Here is a 14,650-nt window from a genome sequence, read left to right on the forward strand (position 1 = left end):
TTGTAATTTTTCCCTTTTGATGTTGGAGTAGTTTTAATATGGCATATTCATTAGGAATTTTAGGGCTGGCATCTGCAAATCCCAATCCAAACATTTGGCAATATCCAATGCTCAGATTTATTTGATGTTATTTTTGAATAGTTTATTCCTCTGACATAGAGACACAGAATTTCATTTGCACGTGGAACTTTGAGCCAAAAGATACTTCGTGGGACACCTTCCCTAGCTTGTCCCATTGTTGCTCATGTTTGATTTTGGTACAAGCTTTCCATATAGTCCTTTGGAAGTGATAATTATAATATTTGCCCATTAGCACACTCGTATGTGAGTTATTTAGGTTCATGTGGATTAATTGAAACTAAACTGCGTTAATTGACATCTTGCTTTCAACTCTAAAGGGAATGTGACTGGTAAAGCTAATACTATTATGTAAGTAGGGGAGCAATGACAACAACAAAGGCAGTGCAGGTACAGGAATGGGCAACCTGTTTCACTGACACTGACATTAACAACCTGCTAGCAGGAAAGACATTCTAAATACTAGGGGCACCAGGAAGCCATCAAAAATGAAAATGAAGCATCATGGATAGGAGGTAGCCAGACAGATGTTACGGACTCAGTGAAAGTCCCTTTAAGATAGAGAGTGTGTGTGTATGTGTGTGTGGGGCGTGCTTACGTCAATAGAAGATAAAGGACGTAATGACGTTGTTGAAGAAGTAAGAAGAAGAAGGAGAGAGAGAGAAGGGAGAGAGACACCAGCCTGCTTGTTTTCTCTATCGATGGATGAGAAACAATAACTGTGTTTGCCACTGAAATCCATGTATGGAAGTTGGAAGTAATCCGGTGGAGTTCACTTTGTTGCTGACCTGTAGAAGGAAACAGGTATTTGTGTGTGGACGACCACGGTTCGGATGCTTTTCGGGGTGAGGAAGTCACTACCGAGTAAACACTGAAGTGTCGTTTGGGTTCCATCATGGAACATTTGGATTTCGTATGTACTCTCTCTATGTTTTTCTACATCTACATCTTATCTTCAGACAACGGTGGTTGTTGAAGAAGCCCTTGCTCATGTTTCACCTTATGGCTTGCGGAACTGAACTTTAAGAACCATTCAGGAACTGGGAGTTTTGGACTTTGTCACACACACACACACGAAGAGTTTAGTTTTGGGGTTAACGTTCGAGGTTTAACATTCTTGAATTCTAACATACTAACATTTTTTTTTACTTTTATTTTACGTATTACCATAAGTAGTGATTAATAAAATAGTTTTTAACACTGAATCATGCTCAGTGTGTTTCTTTTGTTGCTGGTTCGTGACAAAATTGGGGGCTCGTCCGGGATAGTTCCCAAGGTTAACGAGTGTCGTCTGGGATTGTACCCCAGATTGACGAGATTTGTTCGGGATTCAATCCAAAGATTTTGAGGGAGGTCTGATAAATTCTTTTTAATTGGCTTGTGTGTGTGGAAACCAGCAGCAATGGATATTAAGGCATTTTTGGAGTCACCAACCCAAAAGGGATTGGAGGTGGCGAAAAAGGATGATTTGATAAAGATTGCTACCAGGCTAAACCTTACAGAAGTAAAGCAGTCTATGAGAAAGGCAGATATTCAGAGACTGATAGCTGGCCATTATGTGGAAAAGAAGGTGTTTGAGAAGGAAGTGTTAAAACAGTTTCCTGGCAGTGAAATAGCAATTTCTGAGGCACAGGTGCAGCTGGCAAAGATAGAAGCTGAACGAGAGCAAACCCAGTTAAAGATAGAAGCTGAACGAGAGGAAAAGAGATTAGAGGCCGAACAAAAGAAATTAGAGACTGAACAAAAGCTAACTCAGATGAAGATAGAGGCTGATCTAGCAATGAAGCAGATGGAATTGAAGAGGATGGAGCTGGATAGTGAGGAGAAGGAGAAACAGAGGCAGCATGAGTTACAAATGAAGCGTAGGAGTTCGGAATCTGATTCTGATGATGGTTTTTCAGCCAGCAGGGAGGTTCGATTAGTCCCTCCGTTTGAAGAAGATCAGGTTGATCAGTATTTCCAACATTTTGAAAAGGTTGCTGTGAGTTCAAACTGGCCAAGGAAAGGATGGGCTCTTATGGTACAGAGTGTGATTAAAGGTAAAGCTCAAAAAGCTTATTCTGCTTTGTCTGTTGAGGATGCAGCTGATTATACCAAGGTAAAACAAGCTATTTTGAAGGCCTATGAATTGGTCCCTGAGGCTTATAGACAAAAATTCAGAGACTTGAGGAAATCTGCAGATCAGACTTATATGGAATTTGCCAATGGAAAGAGAATATGTTTTGAACGATGGTGCCTGGCTAAAAATGTAGATGGGGATTACGATAAATTGACAGAATTGATACTGGTGGAAGACTTTAAAAGATGTGTTCCAGCTGAATTAACAACATATTTAAATGAAAAGGCAGTGGAAACTTTACAAGAAACTGCTAGGTTGGCAGATGATTATGCTTTAACCCATAAATCCAAATGGGGACAACCTAAAACCTTTCAAAAGAGTTACAAAGACAATCCAGGTAAACCAGAGATTAAATTGGGAGGTAATCAAAAAGGAAAAGATGAAAAGAAGCCAGGGCTGGAGAAACCTGTTGAGCGTACTTGTTATTACTGTAGGAAACCTGGCCACGTGATATCTAATTGTGCCCTTTTGAAGAAAAAGAAGGAAGCTGGGCCCAATGCTTGCTTTCAGGCAATTAAAAATCAAAAAGGTTTAGGAGATGCTGTTAAAGATCAGTCCTTGCAAGAGGGAAAAGTGGAAAAGTTGGAGGAGGTGAGAAAGGAATTCCGGTCGTATGTATCAGAGGGTTTTGTTTCACTGAATGATGAGTCACCCCAGGTGCCAGTGAAAATTCTTAGAGATACTGGGGCTAATCAATCTCTCTTGCTGGACAGTGTTTTAAATTTTGGTGAAGAAAGTGACACTGGTGAAGTAAATCTAGTACGAGGCGTTACAGGTGAGACCATGTCTGTCCCTTTTCACAGGGTGATTTTAAAGTCAAAGTTCGTAGAAGGACCAGTCGAGATAGGGATAAGACCTAGTTTGCCAGTGGAAGGAGTTTCTTTGTTATTGGGAAATGACCTTGCAAATGGAGAAAGTGATCCTGTGGTACGGTTAACAACCAAACCAAGGATTGATGAGTCTGAGGATGATTCAGATGTTTACCCATCATGTGCGGTGACTCGAGCTAGAGCTAAAGAATTAGCCAAGACAGACAGTCCGGTGCAGTCTGATGTAGTTCCTTGTGACAGTCCTAAACAGGAAGAAAATTTTGATGCCTTATCTGAGACTTTTCTGTCTTCACTGGAGGATCAACATCCTTACAGTGAGCTTGAATTTAAAGATTTGTCTTTGTCGAGGAAGGATTTTATGGTGGAACAGACAAAGGACCCTGAGTTGACAGAATTGAAAGAAAAAGCTCTCTCATGTGAGGAGATTGAAAAGGTGCCAACTGGATACTATGTCAAAAATGGAGTGTTAATGAGGAAATGGAGACCTCCTCATGTTCCTGTTACTGAGGAATGGGAAGTTATTCATCAGGTTGTTGTTCCAAAAGTTTATAGGGATGAGATTTTAAACCTGGCCCATAGTATGCCTTTGGGTGGTCATTTTGGTGTGAATAAAACTGTAGGGAAGATCTTGAAACAATTCTATTGGCCTGGTTTGAGAAAAGATGTGGTGATGTTTTGTCGAACCTGCCACACATGTCAGATGGTAGGTAAACCAAATCAAAAACCCCCTGTGGCTCCTTTGAAACCAATTCCTGCTTTTGGTGAACCCTTTTCGAAGGTGATTGTGGACTGTGTTGGTCCATTACCAAAGTCTAAGACTGGAAATCAGTATTTGTTAACCATCATGTGTGCCACTTCTAGATTTCCAGAGGCAATACCCCTTAGAAATATTAAGGCCAAGACGGTGTCAAAGGCTCTTGGAAAATTTTTTACCTTGTTTGGTTTGCCAAAAGAAATCCAATCTGATCAAGGTAGTAATTTTATGTCAAAAATTTTTCAACAAATAGTCTATGAGCTGGGAGCAAAGCAGATTGTATCATCTGCATATCACCCAGAATCTCAAGGAGCTCTGGAGAGATTTCATTCTACTCTCAAAAATATGCTGAAGACTTATTGCTTTGAAAACACAAAGGATTGGGACGAAGGTATCCATTTACTTTTGTTTGCCGTTAGAGAATCGATCCAGGAGTCAATCGGATTTAGTCCGTTTGAGCTTGTGTTTGGACATAGGGTGAGAGGACCTTTGGATTTGTTAAGAGAGCAATGGGTTAATGAGGAAGTTCACTTGAGTCTGTTGGACTATGTCCAAAAATTTAAAACTCGGTTGGAGAGAGTCTGCCAGCTAGCGAGAGAGAATCTGAAAACAAGCCAGATAAGAATGAAGACATATTTTGATAGACGTGCTCGGCCTAGGACATTCGCAGTGGGGCAAAAGGTATTGGTATTTTTCCCTAGCCAAAATAATCCCTTGCAAGCTCGCTTTTCTGGACCCTATGTTATTGAATCTCGAGTGACTGATCTAACATATATAATCAAAACACCAGATAGACGCAAGAAAACACAACTCTGTCATGTAAACATGCTAAAACCTTATTATGAGAGGGATTCAGTTGTGGCCTTGGTGGATGGTGAAAAGGTTGTTTCTAGAATGCCTGATGTTGATGTTGAGGAAGGCCAATTTAGACCAAATATTGTTCCATCGAAACTGAAAAACCAAAATATCATGGAGAACCTTGAAACGAAGTTGGACCATTTACAAGTTTCACAAAAACAACAGATGAGAGAATTAATTTTAAAATTTAAAAATCTGTTCCCAGATGTTCCAAACAGAACATCGATAATTACCCATGATGTTGATGTTGGGGATGCAAAACCAATCAAACAACACCCATATCGAATGAATGTGGAAAAAAGTAAACTTGTTGATCAGGAAATAAAATACATGTTGGAAAATGATATTATTAGACATTCTACTTCAAATTGGAGTTCGCCCTGTGTTATTGTACCTAAACCTGATGGAACTGTTAGATTTTGCACAGATTACAGGAAAGTGAATGCTGTAACAAAGTCAGATGCTTACCCTATTCCTAGGGTGGATGATTGCATAGACAGAGTGGGAAAGGCAAAATTTCTTACAAAGATTGACCTATTAAAAGGGTACTGGTGTGTTCCATTAACAGATAGAGGAAGGGAGATTTCAGCCTTTGTAACCCCTTCTGGATTGTATGAGTACAATGTTTTGCCATTTGGAATGAAAAATGCTCCAGCAACATTTCAAAGAATGATTAATTCAGTGATTCATGGGTTTAAAACATACAGATGCCTACATTGACGACTTAGTGACTGGGAATGATACTTGGGAAGATCACATCTCTGCGTTAGAAAGGTTGTTTGAAAGACTTTCCAAGGCTAACCTTACAGTTAACTTGGCTAAAAGTGAATTTGGCCATGCCACTGTGACGTATCTTGGTTATGTTGTAGGTCAAGGCAAGCAAGCTCCTGTTCAGGCAAAAGTTCAAGCAATATCTGAGTTCCCTATTCCCACAGGTACGAGGACTGTTAGAAGATTTTTGGGAATGGTTGGATATTATCGAAAATTTTGTAAAAATTTTGCTGATATTGCTCTTCCCCTAACTAATCTTCAGAAGAAGGGAGTAAAGTTTGTTTGGACAGATTCTTGTCAAGAAGCATTTGAGAAGCTGAAAGCCATTTTATGCTACCATCCTGTGCTCAGAACACCTGACTTTGAAAAGCCATTTTCATTAGCAGTAGATGCCAGTGATGAAGCTGCAGGAGCTGTGTTGTTGCAGAAGGGTGACCTTGATGATATTGACCATCCTGTAGCTTACTTTTCAAAGAAATTTAATGAGCATCAAAAGAATTATTCCACCATAGAGAAAGAATTACTGTCGCTTGTTTTAGCCTTGCAACATTTCAGTGTATATGTTTGCACCGCTCAGAAACCATTGACTGTGTATACAGATCATAACCCATTGGTGTTTCTGAGCCGAGTCAAAAACAAGAACAGAAGGCTGTTAAACTGGAGTTTAATTTTGCAAGAGTTTGATCTCATGATAACTCACATTAAAGGCAAAGATAATGTGATTGCTGATTGTCTTTCCCGATGTTAAATGGGAAACATGTATCTGTACTAATCTGATAGTCTGTAGTTGTGTAGCATGATAATTATTAACATTACTAACTATGCGCGGTTAAAATTTTCTTGGAAAAATTTTTTTTTAGGTGGGAGGTGTTACGGACTCAGTGAAAGTCCCTTTAAGATAGAGAGTGTGTGTGTATGTGTGTGTGGGGCGTGCTTACGTCAATAGAAGATAAAGGACGTAATGACGTTGTTGAAGAAGTAAGAAGAAGAAGGAGAGAGAGAGAAGGGAGAGAGACACCAGCCTGCTTGTTTTCTCTATCGATGGATGAGAAACAATAACTGTGTTTGCCACTGAAATCCATGTATGGAAGTTGGAAGTAATCCGGTGGAGTTCACTTTGTTGCTGACCTGTAGAAGGAAACAGGTATTTGTGTGTGGACGACCACGGTTCGGATGCTTTTCGGGGTGAGGAAGTCACTACCGAGTAAACACTGAAGTGTCGTTTGGGTTCCATCATGGAACATTTGGATTTCGTATGTACTCTCTCTATGTTTTTCTACATCTACATCTTATCTTCAGACAACGGTGGTTGTTGAAGAAGCCCTTGCTCATGTTTCACCTTATGGCTTGCGGAACTGAACTTTAAGAACCATTCAGGAACTGGGAGTTTTGGACTTTGTCACACACACACACACGAAGAGTTTAGTTTTGGGGTTAACGTTCGAGGTTTAACATTCTTGAATTCTAACATACTAACATTTTTTTTTACTTTTATTTTACGTATTACCATAAGTAGTGATTAATAAAATAGTTTTTAACACTGAATCATGCTCAGTGTGTTTCTTTTGTTGCTGGTTCGTGACACAGATCAAAGTCCATAATTGATACTCCGAGTACCCGATCATAGCACCAGAGACAATTTTAAGGGCTTTGAACATCTGGTCCAGGTTGGTGAAAAAGCCAATAAACTGGTGGAGTCATAGATAGCAAAGAAGGTATACTAAGGATACAGTATACTTTGTATTCTATGCAGATGGAAGTTAACATGGTTGTGTAGTGTTTAGTGTTACGCTATTACAGTGCCGACGACCCGGGTTCAATTCCGGCCACTGTCTGTAAGGAGTTTGTACATTCTCCCCGTGTGTCTGTGTGGGTTTCCTCTGGGTGCTCTGGTTTCCTCCCACATTCCAAAGATATATGGGTTAGGAAGTTGTGGACATGCTATGTTGGCGCCACAAGCATGGTGACACTTGCGGGCTGCCCCAAGAACACTCTACGCAAAAGATGCATTTCATTGCGTGTTTCGATGTACATGTGGCTAATAAAGATATCTTATCTTATTTCATCTTATAATCCAGACAGGTATGAGGTAATGTACTTGAGGAAGTCAAATTCTGGTAGGACACAGAGAATAAATGGCAGGGACGTTAGGAGGGACCTTGGGATACAAGTCCATAACTCACTGAAAGTGATGACACAGTGATAGGGTAGTGAAGTAGACATTTGGCATGCTTGCTTTTATAGGCTAAGGCACTGAGTAAAAGAGATGGGATGTCATGTTACAGCTGTACAAAACGGTAGTGAGACCATGTACAGTTCTGCTCACTACACTAGAGAAAGGATGTGGTAGCAATAGAGAGAGTGCAGAAGGGATCCACCAGGGTGTTGCCTGGAATGGAGGGCAGTAGTTATAAGGAGAGATTGGATAGGCTGGGTTCATTCTCATTGGAACATAGGAGGCTGAGGGGCAACCTTATAGAGGTTTATAAAATCTTGGTGGGCATAGATTGGATAGGCAGTTAGAATCTTTTTCTCAAGGCAGGGGAATCTAGAACTAGGAGGCACAGGTTTAAGGTGAACGAAAATCAGTTCAAAGGAGATCGAAAGGGTAAATTTTTCACACAGAGGATGGTGGTTATCTGGAGCAAGCTATCAGAGGAGGTAGCAGAGGCAGATATAATTACGTTTAAAAGGTATTTGAACAGATAGATAAGAAAGGCATAGAGGGATATCAGCCTAATGTAAGCAAGGGATGAGTGTAGCTAGACATCACGGGTGGCATGGATAAGGTGGGTCGAGAAAACCCCTTTCTGTGCTGCACAGTCTATGAAATTATAATTCTATGATCGCCATCTGTCAATAACTACACTCCTAATTCAGTCATGACTTCCCCAAAATTCACAAACATCTCCTCACTTTACACACACATTCAGTTGCATATGATAAATCACCATCACGAGTGGAATGCAACAAACCCAGAGGAAAGGGTAGTTTGTGTGTCCATGCCGACTCCTCAGAGGACATGCTTGCACACCAGTTCCAATTTGGAGGACTCAAATGGAAACTATTAAGCCTGATAGGCATGCACACACTTTAGGGCATTGTCCAGTCTGCCAAAAACCCTTCCTGACATGTCTATGGGCATGGAGGAGTCCAGCAATCACAATAGGCTCCAGCAATGCCTGCTGTTTCGTTGGCTACATAGAACAGTCGCTGTTCCAAACCTCCTCTAGTACCACTCCCCAAGTCTTTCTCCATTACAGTAACAACTGCATTTGTGCTGCTTCCTGCACGGAACTCAGTTTTATCACCTTCGCTACTAACTTCCACCCAGCTCTCAAATTCATGCGGATCATTTCTGACACTTCTTTAGATCTGTTTCTGAATGAATAAAAATGGTTAACACGTTGATTTGCTTGGTACTGACTTCCAAGGTTTGAAGAGGTGGGAACATCAAGATGATCAGTAACAGAGGGATGGCAATAATGTGACTATGTGGTCTCTCTTTATTTGTTATCACTAATGAGTCATGGACCTCATCTGGAGATCAATAAATGTTGCCCATCCTTTTTGCAATTGACAGTGTTGAGGATTGATCATACTTCTAATTCATACTTCTAACATCTTTCCTTTTGGTAAGATAAAGTAAACCACCAAAACATCCCTGCTGTGCACAGGGCAAAGTCCTGCAGGAAGCATACTTATGTGTCATGCCATGCAGTAGTAAAAAGTGAGACTGAATTCACAATTTCACAGACTATCTAAAAACTTAATGGAATGAAATGGAGGTCAGAACCTCCATTCAAAGATGGATGAAAGCTAATAAATAAGTCAAAACACTATACTTGCACATGTCCGATTGTTATTGCCACTATTAAAAGAAGCAATATTGTATGCATCATGGTAAGTACTTGCTTAGCAGATACCCAAAAGAAGACAAAGTGGTAATAATAAAAGGTGGAGAATAATTTATAACCAGTGATACTCATGATAACAATCTCACTGTGAAAATAGGGAATAATAGTGTTTGGCCAAGGGCCACAAATACAGTAGCAACTGGCAACTCATTACGTCAAGCACTATCATATTATCTGGTACTACTTTGTCTGTAATAAACACAGAAGATGCCAGAAACACTCAGCAAGTCCAGCATCATCTGTGAAAAGAGAAACAGCTAGCAGGACTCTTCATCATTACTAGCTCCACTCTTTGACATTGATTGAAGCAAATTAATTTGTGCATTAATTTTCATTTCTCCTTGTGATAGGGAAGGTGGACATTCACCACAATAAGATATCTTTATCACATGTACATCGAAACTCACAGTGAAGTGCATCTTTTTATGTAGAGTTTTCTGGGGGTAGCCTGCAAGTGTCTCCATGCTTCTGGCGCCAACATAGCATGCCCACAACTTCCTAACCCGTACGTCTTTTGGAATATGGGAGGAAACCGGAGCACCTGGAGAAAACCCATGCAGACACAGGGAGAACATACAAACTCCTTGCAGACAGCGGCTGGAATTGAACCCAGATCGCTGGCGCTGTAATAGCATTACGCTAACCGCTACACCACCGTGAAAGAGACTGCAAGTGAGTACAGAAGAATCCAGGTGTTCTAATGCATGAATCACTAAAGAGCTAGGGAGGCAGACCCATCATGTAGTTAAGAAGGCAAATGGCATTTTGGCCTTTATTGTAAAGGGGTTTAAAAATAGGGAGGCTTTGTTGCAATTGTGCAGAGTGTTAGTGAGGCATCACCTGGAATACTGTGAATATTTTTGTCCCCTTACCTAAAAGTAACATTGGAGGCAGTAGAAAGGAGATTCACCAGACTTAATTCCTAGGATGATAGGGTTGTCCTACCAAACGAAACTGAATTGCTTGGGCCTGTATTCCTTGGAGTTTAGAAGAATGAGGGGTGACCTTATTCAAACATATAAGATCCTAAGGGGCTTGACAGGGTAGATGTTGGGATGATTTCATTCATGGGAGAGTCTCAAACAAGGGGAATTAATTACAAGATAAGGAGCCGATCATTTAAAACTGAGGTACATAGAAATTTCTTCTCGCATAGGGTGGTGAATCTCTGGAATTCTCTGCCCTGGTGGGTGGTGGAAGGTGGATCATTAGAAATATTTGAAGTAGAGGTGGATAAATATTTGATAGATTGAGGAATAGAGGGATATGGAGAAATGGCACAAAGGAGGAGTTGAGGCCAGTATAAATCAGCCATGATCATATTAAATGGTGAGGCAAATTTGAAGGGCCTGATGGCCTACTCCTGCTCCTGCTTTCGTGTATTCTTGCTTTCTATGCTGGTGCTCAGAGCAATCAAATCAATCCCATTCCTCCACTTATTTTCATGTAACCTATTCTCTCCACTTGATTGTTAACACACTCTTGATTCTCTCACCAACCATCTACACTAGGTAAAATTTACATTCGTGAATTAACCTGCAATGCAGGAGGAAACAAGAGCCCAATGAGGTCACAGGAAGAATGTGCAAACTCAACACAGACAGCAACCAGATTGCTGGATTGAACCTGGGTCGCTGGAGGTGTGAGACAGCTTAAATATAAATGACTAGACATAAATCCAAAAAACATTCTGGAATACCTCCTGTGGCTCAGACCAAATTAAAATGTTTTGAGCATTGTAGTAGTTCACTGAAGAACACTATGTGAGCATAATTTGGCTAATATAAAAAGTATCATTGTATAGCTTGTACTTCTGCTTCACTTAATATAATATTGGGAAGCATATAGTCCATATCAAACTGATCTGGAACTTATTACAGCTCACAATTGTGGTTGTATTTGCCTCAGGGGTCTCTATGGAACTGGCCATTATCTTGGGCAAGTTTAACACTTACAACAAGCATTGCTAATGATTTAGGTCTGGTACTAATTGGTCTCTACCAAAGTACCTTAATGTTGCATTATAATTTAATTCTAGGTCAGCTTAATGTCATGCTTTTCCTAGCCAATTACTTGGACTGTAAATCACAGAAATAAAAACTGCAAATATAGGAAATTTGTGTATGTTAAAATGGTACTTGAGTGAAATTTGCAAAGATTAACACAAAACTAATGTGGAAACAAATCCAGCATAATAACTGACTGCCTCAAAGAAAGTCATCACAGTACCGTCCTTAACTACTTCCTTCTCATGGTTGAAGTGCTGCCCCTGAATTACAGTGTGGATTTTATCCATCTAGCAGTACAATGGCATGGTTTTATTTTGGCCTCATAGAGGTCTTTGAATCCATCAATCAAGAGGAGACAAGTTTGACTGCCCTCTGAAATTCACTTCCATCCTATGTCCGCTACATCATGACATGCAAGCTGTGATTTTGACCATTAGTCTGAGTGCAGATTGATGTCAAATGAGACTGCATTATCACCAAGCGCAACACAAAAGGCGCTGGAGGAACTCAGAGGGTCAGGCAGCATCCATGGAGGGAAATGAACATTTGACGTTTTGGCTCAAGGCCCTTCATCTGGACTGGAAAGAAAGGGGGAGGAAGCCAGTAGAAAAAGGTGGAGGGAAGGGGTGGAGCAAGAGCTTGCAGGAGATAGGTGGATCCAGGTGAGGGTGGTGAAAGGCAGATGAGGGCAGGAATAATGTTAGAAGCTTGGAGGTGATAGGTGAAAGTGAAAAAGGGCTGAAGGTGATGGAGTCTGATTGAAGAGGATGGTAAAGGGAGGGAGGGAGGTACAGAGGGGAACCGGTGGGAGGAGTGTGTGGGTGATGGGCAGGTGGAGGGGGAGAGGGGAAAGACATAGGGCGATGGGGACCAGTTGGATCAGGAGGAGAGAGAAAAAAGAAGGGAAAAATAGGGGATAAGGGACAGAGGGGGACCAGTTACCAGAAACTTGAGAATTTAATGTTCATGCCGCCAGGTTGGAGACTGCCCAGACAGAATATAAGGTGTTGCTCTTCTAACTTTCATTTGACCATAACTGGCAGTGGAGGAGGTGGTTGACAGACATGTCAATGTGGAATGTGAAGTGGAATCCCCCTCTATCCCCAAGCACTGGCCCCTGTAAGCATGAAAAGTGCTACACCTGCCTCTACACCTCCTCCCTCACCATCATCGAGGGCCCTAAACAGTCCTTCCAGGTGAAGCAGTCCTTCACACGTGAATCCCTCAGTGTTATTTACTGCATCTGGTGCTCTCAGTGCGGCCTCCTCAACATCGGTGAGACCGGACACAGATTGGGGGGATCCTTTCATCAAACACCTCCGCTCTGTCTGCCGTGCCAGCCGGGATCTCCTGGTGTCCTGCCATTTCAATTCCATTTCACGTTCCCACACCAATATGTCTGTCCACGGCCTCCTCCATTGCCAGGTCACAGCCAAATGAAAATGAGAGGAACAGCACCTCATATTCCGCCTGGGTAATCTCCAATCTGGCGGCATGAACATTGAATTCTCAAACTTCCCGTAACTGCTCCTCCTCTGTCCTTTTCCCCATATTTTTCCCTTTTTTTCCCTTCTTTTTTTTCCTCCTCCTGATCCAACTGGCTCCCATCATCCTATGTCTTTCCCCTCCCCTACCGTTTCCACCTGCCCATCACCCACACACTCCCCCCACCAGTTCCCCTCCCAATCTGCCTCCCTTTATTCCATGCTCCACCATCCTCTCCTATCAGATTCCACCATCTTCAGCCTTTGTCACTTCCACCTATTACCTTCCAGCTTCTGACATCATTCCCACTCTCATCTGCCTATCACCACCCTCACCTGGATCATCCTATTACCTGCTAGCTCTTACTCCAACCTTTTCCTTCACATTTTATACTGGCTATCTCCCCCTTTCTTTCCAGTCTAGATGAAGGGTCTCAACCCTAAACATCGACTGTCCATTTCTCTCCATAGATATTGCCTGACCTGCTGAGTTCCTCCAGCGCCTTTGGTGTTGCTCAGATTCTAGCATCTGCTATCTCTTGTGTCTGCATTATCACCTAAACACCTCTCTCAAACATCCTCACCACAATGTTGCATCTCACCTCCAACAAGCTTCCCACTGGAGTTAAGTTCATTTATGGGACAAATGGGAAAAACTTGATTGACACCCCATCCACCACCCTTTCTTTCCACTGCTAGCGCACAATGGCTCCAAAGTGTAACAATTATAAAATGCCCTGGGTAATTCGCCAATAACTCCCAAGCCCATGATCTCTGCTCTCAATAATGACAAGGGCAGTAGGCAAATGAGAACACCAGCACCTGCGAACTCGCCTCTGAGTTGGACACCATCCTGATCTGGAAATATATTGCTGCTGCTTTCTCATCTCTAGATCCAAATCCTGGAACTCCCTTCCCAACCACTCTGTGGGACCAACTTCACCAGAAGGATTGTAGCAGTTCAAGAAGGCAGCTGACCACCACTTCTCAAAGGCATTTAGGAATGACCAATAAATGCTGACCTTACCAGAGGTGTCCAGATGGTGATAAATGACTAAACAAAATAATTACAATGATGCATCCCTTCAAATCACTAAATTTGACAATATTAATCATGAAATTATGTAAAAATCCTAGAATCTATTGTGGATCAATATGTCATTACAATTATTGACTTTGAATTAAGAATTTTTAAGAATAAAGAACTCACACTTACTGATCTATTGATGAAAAGATGGTAAGATGACTAAGTACAAAATTGCCATTGTTTTCCACATTTAGAAAGCAGTATTTTCTGATCATTCACTTCATGAGATTATTAACCTGGAAGTGGAGAAATGAATTGGATGAATAGATAACTGTTATTTCAATAAAGTGCAATCAATGAAAAAAAAATAGAAACTACAATGTAATGTGTTAAATTACACCATTCATCAGCCAAATTTTCCATTTCTTTTAGCTGCTGCTCCAGGAGCTTTGGTTTGATCCTAGGGTGCTGTCAGTGTGAGTTCATGACCATGCAGTTTTCCCCAAGGAGCTCTGGTTTCCTCACACATCCCAAAGGTGTACTAGTAGGTTAAGTGGGAATTATAAATCACCTCTTAGTGTATGTTCATGACTATAAGAATGAAAGGGGAGTTGTTGGGCATATATGATTTAATTGCAGGGATACAGGGAAATGCGAGAGACTATGGAACCAATAGGATTAATTAGCATAAATTGATAATGAGATAAGAAATGCTGTTCTGAGGTGTAATCACACTTAACTAATTTAAGTAAAAGAAAATAGTTATAATGAACAAAGTCAATCGATTATGCAACATTCAAAAG

The 14,650-nt window shown here is 41.2% G+C and overlaps 1 protein-coding gene across 1 annotated transcript in view; it reads left to right on the forward strand.

Moving 5' to 3' along the window:
* Positions 1 to 664: 664 nt before the first annotated feature.
* The window catches only part of LOC127579985 (involucrin-like), a 513,761-nt gene continuing 499,775 nt past the window's right edge, over positions 665 to 14,650 (forward strand). Inside the window, exon 1 of the mRNA XM_052033109.1 lies at positions 665 to 1,354. The gene's annotated coding sequence lies outside the window, so the exon portion shown is untranslated. The remainder of the gene's footprint in view (positions 1,355 to 14,650) is intronic.

Source organism: Pristis pectinata, chromosome 2, assembly GCF_009764475.1.
Source record: "Pristis pectinata isolate sPriPec2 chromosome 2, sPriPec2.1.pri, whole genome shotgun sequence".
NCBI lineage: Eukaryota > Metazoa > Chordata > Chondrichthyes > Rhinopristiformes > Pristidae > Pristis > Pristis pectinata.